We start from the raw sequence: 15,782 nt of genomic DNA, 5'->3' as shown, positions 1-15,782 counted from the left end.
AGCACTTCTGGAAGGAGCTGAAACCTGAGTTCCTTAGGTTCTTCTCAGAATTTTATGTGAATGCAGTCTTCCCCAAGGGTCTCAACTCATCATTCATTGCTCTTATCCCCAAGATCAAGGACCCTCAACTTATTAGTGATTTCAGACCAATATCTCTAATAGGTTGTGTCTACAAAATTATTGCCAAAGTACTATCAAATAGGCTTAGCAAGGTTATGAATCATCTCATAGATGAAAGGCAATCAGTTTTTGTTAAAGGCAGACAGTTGCTTCATGGAGTTTTAATTGCTAATGAGATTGTTGAGGAGGTTTGGAGATCTAAAAGACCTTGTTTGGTGTTCAAAGTTGATTTTGAAAAAGCATATGACTCTGTGTCTTGGCATTTCCTCTTTTACATGATGAGAAGAATGGGGTTTCATGAAAAGTGGATTGGCTGGATTAAGGGGTGTCTTTCATCAACATCAATATCTATACTAGTGAATGGAAGTCCTACTTCTGAATTTAAACCTCAAAGAGGCTTGAGACAAGGGGATTCATTGGCTCCCTTTTTGTTTGACCTAGTTGCTGAAGGCTTGACAGGCATGATGAGGGCAGCTGTTTCCAAAAACTGCTACCACAGTTTTATGGTGGGAAAGAAAAAGATCCCAGTCAACATACTACAATTTGCTGATGATACTATCTTCTTTGGGGAACAATCTATGGATAATGTCACAGTTATTAAGGCTATTCTCAAAAGATTTAAAATGGTATCTGGTCTCAGAATTAACTTTGCTAAGAGTCAATTTGGTGCAATCGGCCAAATCGAGGACTGGTGCAGATTTTTCAATTGAATTGACTAAGATTTTTTATTTTTTCTTATATTATTTAAAATGGGGTTAAATGAAGTCCTTCAAATCAATTATTATATCCAGTTCCATCAAGACTAAAAAAAGGGTATCTACTCATCTAAGTTTTTTGTTTTTTGGTTTCACAAGAATTCTGAGTGTTTTGTTTCTGGTTTCACAAGAACGACAATTCTTTTATAGAAAATAATATTGTTTAAGGTACTACTGAATTTTTTTATGGATGGTACTATTGAATTTTAAATATATACATTTTTTTTTATCAAGATCTAGTTTGTAGCAAAAAGAATACATCAAACTGCTCCATACAAGCCTATGGCCTATCCTATATAGAGCCTAGGTTAAGCCAAACTTTTTTTTTTTATATAAAAAAAGTTAACCTTATGCATAAAATTTTATAAAAAAAACTTATTTGGTTAAAGGGTAAAACTATAGGTCATTTAAAAAATCTTTTAAATGTAAGTTAAGTAAATATATATTTTTATTAACATTATTGATTAATAAAAAATATTATCAATATGATTTTAAAATAATTATTATTAAAATCAACAATTTTATCATATACGACAATGTATAATTGAAGGAAAATATACTTATATATTAATTTTTAAAATAATGTAATTATCTCCCTACAAAATTTATTACATTTATTTTTACAAGTTTATGACAAGTGTTGTAAACGACTATTATTATCGGTCCCAATAAACTAAATTAAGTCCATTCTATGGTAGTTGATGGATGTCCATTCCATAATGGGGCTTTGTTACACGCACCCAGCATAAGAGATGGTGCACCCATCAAACGAGTGTTGAAGCTTAAGGATTGTCCAATCCATAAGTGGTTCAAATAATTTTTTTTTTATTTTTTTTTCAAAAATGTTTTACAAATTAATTTAAAATTAATGACCCAAACAAGAATCAAACCTTCGAGTTTTGTGTTATTAGCACAACACTCTAACCAACTAAACTAATAAATCAATTATATTATAAAATAATTAATGTCACTATATGTAATACTAAAATTTTTAATATTTAATGCGCATGAAAATTTAGATAATAAATTTTGTAACAATTAATTTTGATCTAACAATTAATTTGTTTACACATGTTCGTAGAAAAACAACCACTAGACCACATGTCATTCACATATTGGATAATTCAACACTGCAGAAGTTGAGTGTTGACTAGCAACATAGTAACAATGAGGTGAAACAAGAGCCTAAAAGAAATAGAGAACAAAAACAAAGTGGCGAGTCGGAGCTGCGGGTGGTGGTTGTCGTCTTCCTCTTGAAGGGCAGATTGATCCTCCTCGGTCGTTGCCGCTCCGCTGTCGGCAACGCCACCTTCACCTTTCTAGGCGGCCACCTCGAATTCGGTCACTCCCTTACTCTCTCTCATATTATGTTTTTTTTTCGTCAAACATTTTGAAAACGAAATAATCGAGTAATGCTTAGTTTTGTTTTTATATTATTATTATTATTATTATTTGAACTTAATATGGGCGTAAAAATAACTTAGAATTTTATATAAATTATGAATTTTTATTATTATTAAACTGACCTTAGTTAGTGCAGCTTATTTTTTTTAAGTGCAAATTTTATTTGTGTTTAGTTTAATTTTGATGCTTTATTATTAGTAAAACAAAATTGTATTATTAATTAAATAAAACATGTTAGTAATATATTTTTTTAAATATTCTTTTAAACATAATCTTTATTATGAACTATTTTTTTAAAAGAGTTTTACTTTTTAAATTTTTAATAAATTTTAAATAAAAAATGTGTTAGAATTAGATGATTATGTTCCTAATACTTTTTAATTAAAGTTACTCTAAGCATTATTTTTAAAGTAATTTTTATAAAATAAAATTAAAAATTATCATTTATAATTAAAACCCACCAAGGTTAGCTGGGTGAAAGGAAAGTTATTAAGTTTGTATGATGTTTTATGTTTAAACTCCATTACTGTTATTGTAGATAACTAAAAAAATATAGTACTTTGTTTAATAATTAAATGATGAGAAGAATTATGCATAGATAGTGTAATATATTTTATAGAATCATCTAATCACAATTCATCAGGTATGGTAAGTTTGATTTATTCTATTATTACATAGATATTAAACTCTTAAATGATAGTATAAATATAACAAATTGTTAATTAAATTTATTTTATCTAACTAATTTGGGGGCATTTTAATTTTTCAGGAGAGTTTTGAGGAATGCGCTGCAAGAGAAGTGAAAGAGGAAACATAGTTGGACATAGGAAACTCAGATTTTGACCGTAACAAACTATGTTAGAGCAGCCAAAAAAGTGTCACTATGTGACCATTTTCATGAGGGTAATGGTGGACGTGGATGTAGTTAAAGAACAAGTTCCACAAAATCTTGAACCTACCAAGTGTGATGGTTGGGATTGGTACGAGTGGGATCATTTGTCACACCCTCTGTTTGGGCCTCTTGAGAAAATGGTCAAAGGAGCTTTCGACCCATTTCCAATTTGATTCTGGTAATTGGTATGATTTTGTTTTGTGAGGATTCTTGGATTCTTGGAAATTTTTTGTTTAGTTTAACATATTGTGATGAAAACAATTATGGTTTGAATGGCATTCAGGATGCACGTAAATTTGTAAAACTTCTAATTCAGAAGCAACATTGATAGTGTTTGAATTAGGGTCCATTTATTCAAACCTATTTATTAAAAAATATTCATGAACATTTGTCTTCAAAATATCATGAACACCAAATCCTTTATCTTCAAAATATCATGTGTCTAATCATTTCGTCTAAATGGATGGACAAAATCTAGTATTGTTTTCTTCTAAAGTCAATTCATTAGAAGACATTGTGGACATTTGTTTGGTACATTTGAGATCATGGTCATAGTTAAAAAAAGCATGATTAAATCATTTTTTTCTGCTGGCATTCCAATCTAGGAGCTTGTTTCGAATTTAAAATGGGAGGGAACCATGGCTTGAGAGCTTGAGGAATGAGAGTAAAATTGAAAGGAAATCTTAATATATATTTATACAAATCAAGTTGAGTCTTCAGCCAATGTTTCTCGCCCAAACTTAACGAAGGCTTTATGTATTTTTTTTCCAATTTGTTATTGGAATTTTGGCAAGAGTATTAAATCCCTCAGGTAGCAATAGCGATAAATAGAGTCGTCTCCACAAAAACTTGTGCAATAATTAGGTTATTTAATAATAAATTTAATAGACTATGAATTTCAATGTGATTAAGTGATCAAAAGTAAAGTCTTAAAAAAAGTAACTACAAATAGAAATATCATAAGGGGTTAAATTGTAATTTTAGAATTTTCTTAAGTCTTTTTTCGTGAAAACTAAAGTTATCATTTGAAGTATAACTTAATAAAAAGAGATAACAAATTTGCGCAAAAACAAGTTTAAACGATGGAAACATATTTTAAAAAATAGAATATGTTTTTCAAACAAGATCAAATTCAAACACTATGTCAGTTTAAGAAGTAAGACTCATATTTATATTGGTTTGTCTCTACCATTCAGACTAAGTTCAGTTTTTGGTTAGCAATCAAGTTTCACTAATTTCACAAAAGTTACAAGTATTTGTCACTGTTACTTTTAGCTCTCACAACAAAGTTTATCGCCAAGCTTTAACAACCGAATATTCTTTGTCCTACCAAACCACTGTTGGTTCTATACAAATCAAAAGATATGTTGTTTGATTTGCTAACTGATTAAATCTTAATCATCTTACAAACAAATGTGAAATCTAAGCATTTAGTTTTTTGTCTTAGAGTATTCAAGATGTTTTGAGAGCTTTTCAAACTTTATAAGAATATACAAAGAGTTTTCTACATAAAGAATTTGAATGATAGCGTGTAGGTTCGTTACTCATTTCTTCAAAGCATCTAGTATTTATAGGTTTTCATTTTCAAGTGTTTGTTGTTTCTAAACGATTATAATTTTCCTTTGAGCTTGCATCTGAAGCTTGTGGTTATTAGATCATTTAATGCTTGCATTAAACGCATATCCTGCTTCATGTAGGAAAACCACTATGACTGGCTTTCGTGTTGATCACTATAACAAAAAATCAGTTCCTTTTAGTCAAAGTAGATCTATCACAGTAAAACACATCTTTTGATGTTGTTTGGAAACTTTTAGAACTTAAACTTCATTTATTCTTCATAGGATTCGACAAATCCTGAAAGAATGTCTTGTGAGACAATTTCTGCGAAATGAACCTCAGACACAAAGTACTAAATGAAGTCTTAAATGTCATCTTTAATATTGTATCAGATCATGACTTATTCATACTTCTGTCTGAAATATCAAACAGAAGATCATGAAGCATAATCTGATATCACATAAGACAAAACTTTTAACCGTTGTATTTATTTGTATCTAATAAAAATAATTAAGGGTCTTGATTCATCTTAAAATATCTTTTGACTTAACAATAACAAAAAGTAAAGACAATTGCATAAGAGTAAAGAGTTAAAAAGGAATAAAGTTGATTGTTGATTTTTTTCAAACACTTGGTGTGCCCAGAAAACTTGGTTTGTATCAATGGATGAAATCATTGGAGATTAACTTCATTGGGTTAACGTAACATGCATTACAAATTATTCCTATTCAATTAAGCATATATTATCATTAACCTGCAATTTTTGCTAACCTTAATCTTTTAAGTGAGAAAACCAAAGTGTCTTGATTGCACTATCAATCCCTTGAGTAATATAATCAATTGACCAACAATATGAACTAGGGTTTTAAATGATAACCAATAATCGTTACCCTATCCCTAGGCATAAAGTTCATTGGTTGATCTCTTTTGTTCTCAATCCAATTTAATTTTGCAAAGCAATTGAATAGAGAGAATCATGCAATAAGATGATCAGACCAAGAAAAAATAATAAATATAGAAGAGAAACAATAATAGTACTTTATTGAATAAGGAAAATACAATAATTACATGTGAGCAGTATCCAATTACATTAAATCCCAACAAACAAAGGATTTAGCTACTCATAACCATGGGAAAAGAAAAATTGATAAACAGACAATTAGGGATGAATCTCTAAGCATGGAAACCAGCACACAACTCTCTCTTACCTTTGTGCCTTGGAATTCATAAACTTTGGAACCGTTGCTTTGTGTTTTAGGCCACCTTTTTATACTACAAGTGGGCTCATAGCATTAGGAATTTCTAATAAACTCGTTTAAACGAGGCACACACGACTTGGTTAAGTGAACATAACATAAAAAGTCTTATAGGGGAATCACACCCCCGACGCTCAAGCAACACTGCAGACGATCCGAGTCTCTCTCATGCATCGTCCAACAACACAGACTGTCCATTGACATCCTTTTATCGACCGCGTTATGGAGGTAGACAAACCCTTGGGGTGGAAATCACTTAACCTCGAGCGGTATGATGAGACAACAGATCCAGACGAGCATTTGGATGCCTTCCTAACATAGACAAACCTTTACACCAATGACGACACAATTCTATGTCGTGTCTTCCCTATATCCCTCGAGGGAGCAACATTGACATGGTATGGTGGACTCCCACCAAGATCCATAGATAGCTTCGACACCCTCATCGAACGATTCAGTGTGCAGTACGCCACCAGTAGGTCTCATTGCATGACCTTGGCTGCCTTGGCCAGTCTACGACAAGCAGACGATGAATCCCTCAGAAAGTTCATTGGCAAATTTGGGCGCACAGTCGTCCAGATCCGAAATCTCAACCCTGAGATAAAGTTGCATTCCATGCTTCTCACACTACACCCTAGCAAGTTCGTAGATAGTTTGTGCAAAAAACTACCTGGTAGCATGGATGAGCCGCACGAACGAGCCAAGGGTTACATCCAGATAGAAGAAATGTCCAAATTCTGGAATGAAGTCTACCAAGTCAAACAAAAGTGTGAAAGGTGCAAAGCAAACACCATGACCTACTTGCACAAGTCGGACAAGAGGCACAAGCTAGACAAGTGCCAACCTCTCTCCAAAAGGCCCGGTATGAGCGTTACATACCCTTGACGGCCAATCGTACCACGATTCTTGAGGAAGCCTTCGACCTGGAGGTACCTGTCCGGCTACCCCAAATGAAATCTCTGAGGCCAGGGTCAGACGCAACCAAGTACTGCAAGTTTCACCGCAGTATTGAACACAACACCAAAGATTGTTGGGCCTTGAACGGCAAGATCGAAGAACTTATACAGGCTGGATACTTAGCCCAGTTTGTTAAGAGACCAGACCACTACCAGGCAGGAGCAAGGCCTAAAGGACATCAAGAGGAGCAACACAAGAACCAAGAAGTAGACAGGAGAAGAGTGGAAGACCGAGGTAGACAGAGACAACAACCACAGCGGCACGAGCGACCACCTTCACCAGAATAGGAATCCGCCAGCACATCAGAGGTGTAATCAACACCATCGCTAGAGGCTTTTCCTATGAAGGACAGTCCAACCAGTCCCGAAAGCAGCACCTACACACTATCTGGGACATCAACATTAATTTTGTCGACACCTCCTATAGCGAAGTGTCCCTCCTATCACCTTTACGGCACAAGGACTTCAGGGGCATCAATCTCATCAACCAAGACAATCCCGGTGGTTGTCTCCATCATCATAGTGAATTTCATGGTGTCTAGGGTCCTCATCGACCAGGACAATTTCCCTAACATCCTGTATTGAAAAACATTCCAGAGACTCGAGGTTTCACTCGACATTGTCCACCCTTACGCAAGTCCACTCCTCTGTTTTATAGGCGAGAGAGTCGAAACCCGAGGCTATGTGGACTTAATGACCACCTTCGGTCAGGGCAAGCTCTCTAGGAGCTTCACCATCAGATATCTACTGGTTGACGCGACCACATCATACTTTGCCTTAATAGGAAGAAAGACACTCAAGGAGTTGGGAGCCATATCCTCCATGCCCCATTTGACAACGAAATTCCCTACACTGACATGGGAGATTGTAATAGTTAAGGCTGACCAAAAGTAAGCACGCCAGTGCTATGCAGAGAGCCTGAAGGTAGCACCATATCCTCCCATTCAGGAGCCTGCCATGCCTCACCCTATAGTGGCTGAATGCACACAAGTCATGACAGTGGATGAAGGGTCTCATGTTCGAGCCTTAACTGTCTACCAAGCTAGCTTGGGTGGTGAATTTGACATAGATCCGCGATATGACACCTTCAACAGAGGCTTGAAACCCATTGAAGATCTTGCGCAGTTGCAACTTAGACCTAAATTGGGGTAGTGCACATGGCTTAATAGAGACCTCTCCGCTCATGAATACATGTGCCTTGCTGACATGCTACGCAAAAACATTGATCTCTTTGCCTCGCAACCATCTGAAATGTCAAGAATCCACCTTGACATAATCTTCCACCAACTTGCTATCTGGCCCCAGGCCAAACAAGTATCATAGAAGAAAAGGAAGACAAGAGAAAAGTGGCATAAAGCTGTCAAAGAAAAAGTTGACAAGCTACTCCACGCAAACTTCATCAGAGAGGTTAGGTTATGTACCTAGCTCGCCAATGTCGTCATGATAAAAAAGGCCAACGGCAAATGGCGCATGTGCATCGACTACATTGAACTGAACAGGGCATGCCCCAAAGATGCATACCCTATATCCAGCATCGACAGGCTAGTCGGTAGATCATTCGGGTTATAGGTGCTAAGCTTTCTAGAAGCCTATTCCTGATACAACTAGATTAGAATGCATCTTCCAGGCGAGGAGAAAACAATATTCATCATTGAAGATGCCAAATTTTACTAAAGGGTCATGCCTTTCGGCCTAAAAAACATAGGCGCGACATACCAACGACTGATGGACTGAGTCTTCAAATAAAAAATCATATGAAATGTCGAGGTATATGTGGACGACATAGTTTTCAAGTTTCAAAGCATACCCCAACATGTGGCGGACAAGGAAGAAGTCTTCGGGGAACTACAAAAATACGAATGCGCCTTAACCCTAAAATATGTACTTTCGGAGTAGGCGGCGACAAGTTCCTTGGTTTTATGATCACCCACCAGGGGATTGAAGCTAACCCCGACAAATGCACTGTCATACTGGAGATGCATAGCCCAACCAACATACAAGAAGTTCAGAAGCTCAACGGTAGGCTAGCATCCCTGTCTAGGTTCTTCCCAAAGCTCACCGAAAAGGCGAAACCATTTTACAAACTGCTCAAGAAAATTAAGCCTTTTTAATGGAACGAGACTTGTGAACAAGCCTTTCTAGCTTTCAAGAAGACCATAACCACACTACCATCTTTGAGTCGATCAAGGCCAAGAGCACCCTTGCTCTTGTATCTCTCAGTAATTGACGAAGTTGTCAGCTCAGCCCCTATACAAGAGGAAGGGAAGAACTAACTCCCTATCTACTTCTCCAGTCATATGCTCCATGACACCGAGAAACGCTGCAAAATGATTGAAAAGGTTGCGCTAAAACTCATTCCCTTGGCCCAACGACTCAAGCCTTACTTCCCGAGTCATCAAGTGCTAGTCAAGACGAACTACCCCATCAAGCAGGTTTTTGAGAAATCCTGAACTCGTAAGAAAGATGGTGGCCTGCTCCATCGAACTTTCAGAGTTTGACATCCAGTACGAACCATGCGACCCCATGAAGACGCAATTCATGACTGAATTTTTGGTAGAATTCGTCGGAAACGACAAACCACCCTAGACTGGTGGATCCTTTTCGTTGACGGTGTGTCCAACGTAAAAGGAAGCGGGGTAGGGACTATCCTCGAAGGCCTTGACAATATCACTCTAGAGCAAGCCCTCAAGCTCAACTTCAGAGCCTCAAACAACCAGGCAAACCACGAAGCACTCATTGCAGGTCTAAAGTTAGCAAGAAAAGTTGAAGCCAAGTGGCTACGAAGCTACATAGACTCATAACTTGTCCAAGGACAGGTTGCCAACATATACCGGACCAAGGAAACAGTACTACTCAAGTACTATCACATAGCGAAGTCTCTCATCAACAATTTTGGGTGTTTCTAAATGTATTACATCCCCAGGGAAAGCAACATTTGAGTGGACCTACTCTCTAAGCTAGCTAGCATTAAGAAGGTGTTGGCACCTCAAGACAATCATCTAGGAGACACTTTAAACTCCAACCATAGATGCTGAGGAAATTATGGTAGGAGAAGAGAAGTAACCAAACTAGATGATCTCCTACAAGAACTTCCTAATTTGGGGGGTCCTATCGCCAAATGAGGACGAAGCCCAACACCTCAAATGTAAGGCCAACTACTATGCCATCCTTGATGACAAGCTATTCAAAAGAGGGTTGACAACATTCTTACTCAAGTGCCTAAATAGTCAACAGACAGACTACATCATGAGAGCACTTCACGAATGGATTTGCGGTCTCCATACCAGAGGACGCTCCTTGGCCACTAAAGCGGTGCGAGCAGGCTACTACTAGCCAACACTTAGGATAGACACCCTCAACTTTACCAAGAGATGCCGAAGATGTCAAGAGTTTGCAGACGTTCCATGCATTTCTCCTAACAACCTTCACAGTCTAAGCTCCCCTTGGTCCTTCGCCATGTGGCGCTTGCCCTTTCGCCATGTGGGAATGGACATACTGGGACTGCTACCAAAGGCCCTAGGAGCTGTGAAATACTTACTTGTCATTATTAACTACTTCACCAAGTGGATAGAAGCAAGACCACTTCAAGAAATTATGGCCAGCGAGGTGGAAAAGTTCACCTAGAAATACCTTATCTCCAAGTACGACCTCCCATATGCTATCATCACCGACAACGACACTCAATTCAAAGCTCAGACTTACGAAGACTTCTTGACAAGGATAGGGATCAAGCACCTAGTCACCTCTGTTGAACATCCTTAGACTAATGGACATGCAGAGGCAACTAATCGAGTCATTCTCAGGGCCCTGCGTACTAGACTTGACAAGTCTAAAGGCCTATGGAAAGAAGAACTCTACAACATACTCTAGGCGTACCATTGTACACCCTAAACAACCACCAACGAAACTCATTACCAACTTACATATGGCACAGACACCATGATCCCCATAAAAGGTGGGGAATCATCAACAAGGAGACTATTATTTCAGCAACAACAAAATGAAGAAAATATGAGGGTGGAACTTGAAATCATTGATAAAGTCCAAGAAATGACAAGGATTAGAGAAGAAGTTGCCAACCAAAAGATACAATATAAAGGTTCAATCATGAGCCTTTCAACCTGGCGACCTCGTATGGCGAGTCCGAGAGGAAGCCAAAAAAGATCCTAGAGCGGGAAAGCTTAGCCCCAACTGAGAAGGTCCCTTTAGGGTCACAACCAACCATGACAATGGAGCGTACTGCCTATAAGAGCTGGATGGCAAAGTAATTCCACGAACGTTGAATGCCACCCACCTGAAGTTCTACTTTAGCTGACCTTCACTTTAAACCTAATGTTGTAGTCTTTTCCCTAATCAAGTCTTATGTCCCAAAAGTAGAAAAATCAAGGGTTTTGGTTTGAAGGGTTTTTAACGTGGCACATCTGGGGTAATGAAGGGGATTTGTACTTAATTAAATACATTGAATAAAATTTTGCATCACTTCCTTTTGACATGTCTCTTATCAAGACAAGAACATCCATAGTCGTACCTACAAGGCTCTTAAAACCCAAGGTCCGTCCTTGGGAAGCCCTCCTTCTAAGCATCACGACTCCAGTATATGTCACTCACGACGAGTGACATATATGCACGAGAATTTAGTTAAGCCTCTAGTATGTTCCACCCACGACATGTGCGCACGAGCATTCTACTAAGCCTCTAGTGCATGCCTCCTACGACGAGTGACATGCACGTAACAACATGTTATTAAGTCTCCAGTACGCGCCACTTCGTAAGAGGCATATATGCAAGAGCATACTACTAAGTATCCAGTGTGTGTCACCCATGATGAGTGGCATACATGCAAGAACATATTTTCATCGCGACTCTAGTATGTGCCACCCACAGCGAGTGACATACATGTAAGAGCGCATCACTATGACTCCAGTACATGTCACCCACGGTGAGTGACATATGCCCACAAGCACCCTACCAAGACTCCAGTGTGTGCCACTCATGGCAAGTGACATATTGCAGAAACATATCACTACGTCTTCAGTGCATACCACCCATGGCGAGTGATATGTATGCAATGTATGCAAGAGTACGGTGCTCAAAACCCAAGTCGGAAAATTCCCTGGTCAATCCTCCAAAGGGCTCGCGAAACCCAAGGTCCTCCTTTGGTGAGTCCCACTGATAGACACCACCGTGTCTCCAGTACCTGCCACTTTGTAAGAGGCGTGTATGTAAGAGCACAATACTTGCACTGCACGCAAGACTCATCAAACCCAACCTTCGCGCTTGCTGATCCATAAGGGTTTACAAAATCCAAGGCCCGTCCTTGGTAAGCCTCGACACAACTCCATGGAAGTACAAAACCCAGGGCAAACACGTCCTTGGTCCAAGGCTCGACAAACCCAAGATTCACCCTTGATGGGCCCTTTCCATTACTAAGTTCCATCTTCATAGGAACTCAAGGTACGCAAGGTTTACCCTTGACAATTTTTCCTATTCCTAACTTTCTTCCTTTTTAACTCTTTACTCTTATGCAATTATCTTTACTTTTTGTTATTGTTAAGTCAAAATATATTTTAAGACGAATCAAGACCCTTAATTATTTTGATTAGATGCAAATAAATACAAAGGTTAAAAGTTTTGTCTTATGTGATATCAGATTATGCTTCATGATCTTTTGTTTGATATTTCAGACGGAAGTATAAGTAAGTCATGATCTGATACAACATTAAAGATGACATGTAAGATTTCATTTAGTACTTTGTGTCTGATATTCGTTTCGCAGAAATTGTCTCACAAGACATTCTTTTAGGATTTGTCGAATCCTATGATTAATAAATGAAGTGCAAGTTCTAAAAGTTTTCAAACAACATCAAAAGATGTGTTTGAATTTGATTTTGTTTGAAAAACATATTCTATTTTTTAAAATATGTTTCCATCGTTTAAACTTGTTTTTGTGAAAATTTTTTATCTCTTTTAATCAAGTTATACTTCAAATGATTACTTTAGTTTTCAAAAAAAAGACTTAAGAAAATTCTAAAATTACAATTTAACCATTTTCTTATGATATTTCTATTTATAGTTACTTTTTTTAAGACTTTACTTTTGATCACTTAATCATATTGAAATTCATAGTCTATTAAATTTATTATTAAATAACCTAATTATTGCACAAGTTCTTGTAGAGACGACTCTACTTATCGCTATTGTTACCTCAGGGATTTAATACTCTTGCCAAAATTCCACTAACAAATTGGAAAAAAAAATACATAAAGCCTTTTTTATGTTTGGGCGAGAAACATTGGCTGAAGACTTAACTTGATTTGTATAAATATATATTAAGATTTCCTTTCAATTTTACTCTCGTTCCTCAAGCTCCCAAGTCTCAAGCCATGGTTTTCTCCCATTTTAAATTCGAAACAAGCTCCTAGATTGGAATGCCAGTAGAAAAAAATGATTTAATCATGTTTTTTTTAACTATGACCATGATCTTAAATGTACCAAAAAAATGTCCACAATGTCTTCTAATGAATTGACTTTAGAAGAAAACAATACTAGATTTTGTCCATCCATTTAGACGAAATGATTGGACACATGATATTTTGAAGATAACGGATGTTTGATGTTCATGAATATAGTGTTGGAACTTTTTGAGAGTAAAATTTATGATCTAACACTTGATGTATATATATATATATAAAACCAAAATCTTGTTGTTTATATGTATAATAAAAACAACTTAATTACAATAATAAAAAATTAAAAAATATTCATCAAATAATATAGTTATGTATAATGAAATGAATTTCTCCTCTTAATTTAATTTTTTTATTATATTCTTTCTTTGTCAAAAGTTAGACTTCAATGTTATTTAAATTTTTATATTAAAAAAATTGAATTATTAATTATTTTTTATTTTTACATTAATTTGTAACAAAATAATTGATTGTTTTATTATTTAACTAAGGATCAGTTTGTTTAAACTTTAAAAAAATGTGAAATAAGTGTTTTTTTAAGAAACATATAAAGTTAACTTCTAAAAAATAAGTAGAAAATTATTATTTTTTAAACCAAAAGCAGTTTAAAACATCTCAAAATATAAAAAATCTATTTATTTTATTTAAAAAATATTTTTAATAAATAAGTTTGAATAAATGGAACGTAATTCAAACAATATCAATATTGCTTCCGAATTAGACATTTTGCAAGTTCATGTGCATCCTGAATGCCGATTCAAACCATAATTGTTTTCATCACAATAAGTTAGACTAAACAAAAATTCCATACAAAAACATATTAAACCTAACCCAAACGTACGATTATCCAAGAATCCTCACAAAAAAAATCATACCAATTACCAGAATCAAATTGGAAATGGGTCGAAAGCTCCTTTGACCATTTTCTCAAGAGGCCCAACCAAAGGGTGTGGCAAATGATCCCACTCATACCAATCCCAACCATCACACTTGGTAGGTTCAAGATTTTGTGGAACTTGTTCTTCAACTAAATACATTTTAACACATAAGAGAAAGTGTGTATGAAGGAGTGTGTTAAAGAAAATGTTAGTAGCATTTCTCTTTTTTTTTTAACAATAAAAACAAGGCTAAAATATATTTTTTGTTCTTATAAATATCAAAATGTTCAGAATTTATCCTTGCAAAATTTTCAGTATGTTTTTCATCCTCACAAAATAGAAATGTGTTGTTTTTTTGGTTCGAAGCTAAGCTTGGACGAATCCGAACCTAAGTTTCTGATGTGTGTCCACTAAAAACCAGACACTATCCTACTTTTTCTTTCCCTTTCTCTCTCTCTCTCTAATCCAATGATCCTAACCTCTCTTCCTTCTCTTTCTCTACCCTTCGCAGTCTCTATTTCTACTCCGAACCCTTCTTGCCCTTGCCCCCTCCTCTCACCTCCATGACAACCTCGATGACAAGTGGTTCGCCTTCCCCTCTTTCTCTCTCCCTCCAAATCTAGGACTCCAACAATGACTTCCTCCTCATCAAGTCGGTCCTTCCACCTCCTCTGTTGGCTCAACCCTGACACTGTGCACCACTGTCTCTTCCTCCGATGGATGCCTCTACATCGACAACCAGATTTGCGAGGGTGTAGGGTGGAGGCTTTGCGAGGGTGGACTTGCAATTTGTGAGCCTGAAGTTGGCCTCTATTGGAAGCTTCTTGATGATGCGTTGGGTGACGATGATGGTGTTGTCACTGATGACATAGAACTCTGCTAGCAACACCGTGGTTCTAGCCACCAATTGGGCCCTCAATCTGAAAAAATTACATTTAAAATTTAACTAAAAGATGTCACTTAGGTTCAAATGCATTCAAGCTTAACTCTTGACAAAAAAATAACATATTTGAATTTTTTTAATATATACCAGTTTACTAATGTATATATACTTGTTTTTTTTAATATGAATACGTTAGCAAGTTATACCTAGATATTGTCTTAAAATACACCAATAATATACCTAGATATTTTAATTAATATATAATTAGAGTTATATTATTATTATTATTATTATTATTATTATTACCAAATACTCCAATATTTCTATGATAAAAGCAAATGCACTTTGACAATTAAAAAGTTACCTTTCTTATAAAATATGAATTTTCTATGAGTCTAGCATATTCTGATTAATATATAGGAAAAAATAAAAAAATATTAGTCAATTCAATTGAAAACTGATGAAAACCATAATTTTATTTTTTGGAAAACACATGAATTGTCCATGTCATTGGTCAAGAAAACCCAAGAAGAAAAAAAAAAGAAATTGATGATGAACAAGTCAAGTCGGTTAAAAAAAATTAAATTGCCAGAAAAATGGTTACAAAAATTCAT

Source organism: Glycine max, chromosome 2 (assembly GCF_000004515.6).
Source record: "Glycine max cultivar Williams 82 chromosome 2, Glycine_max_v4.0, whole genome shotgun sequence".
Lineage (NCBI taxonomy): Eukaryota > Viridiplantae > Streptophyta > Magnoliopsida > Fabales > Fabaceae > Glycine > Glycine max.
This window is presented reverse-complemented; position numbering follows the sequence as displayed.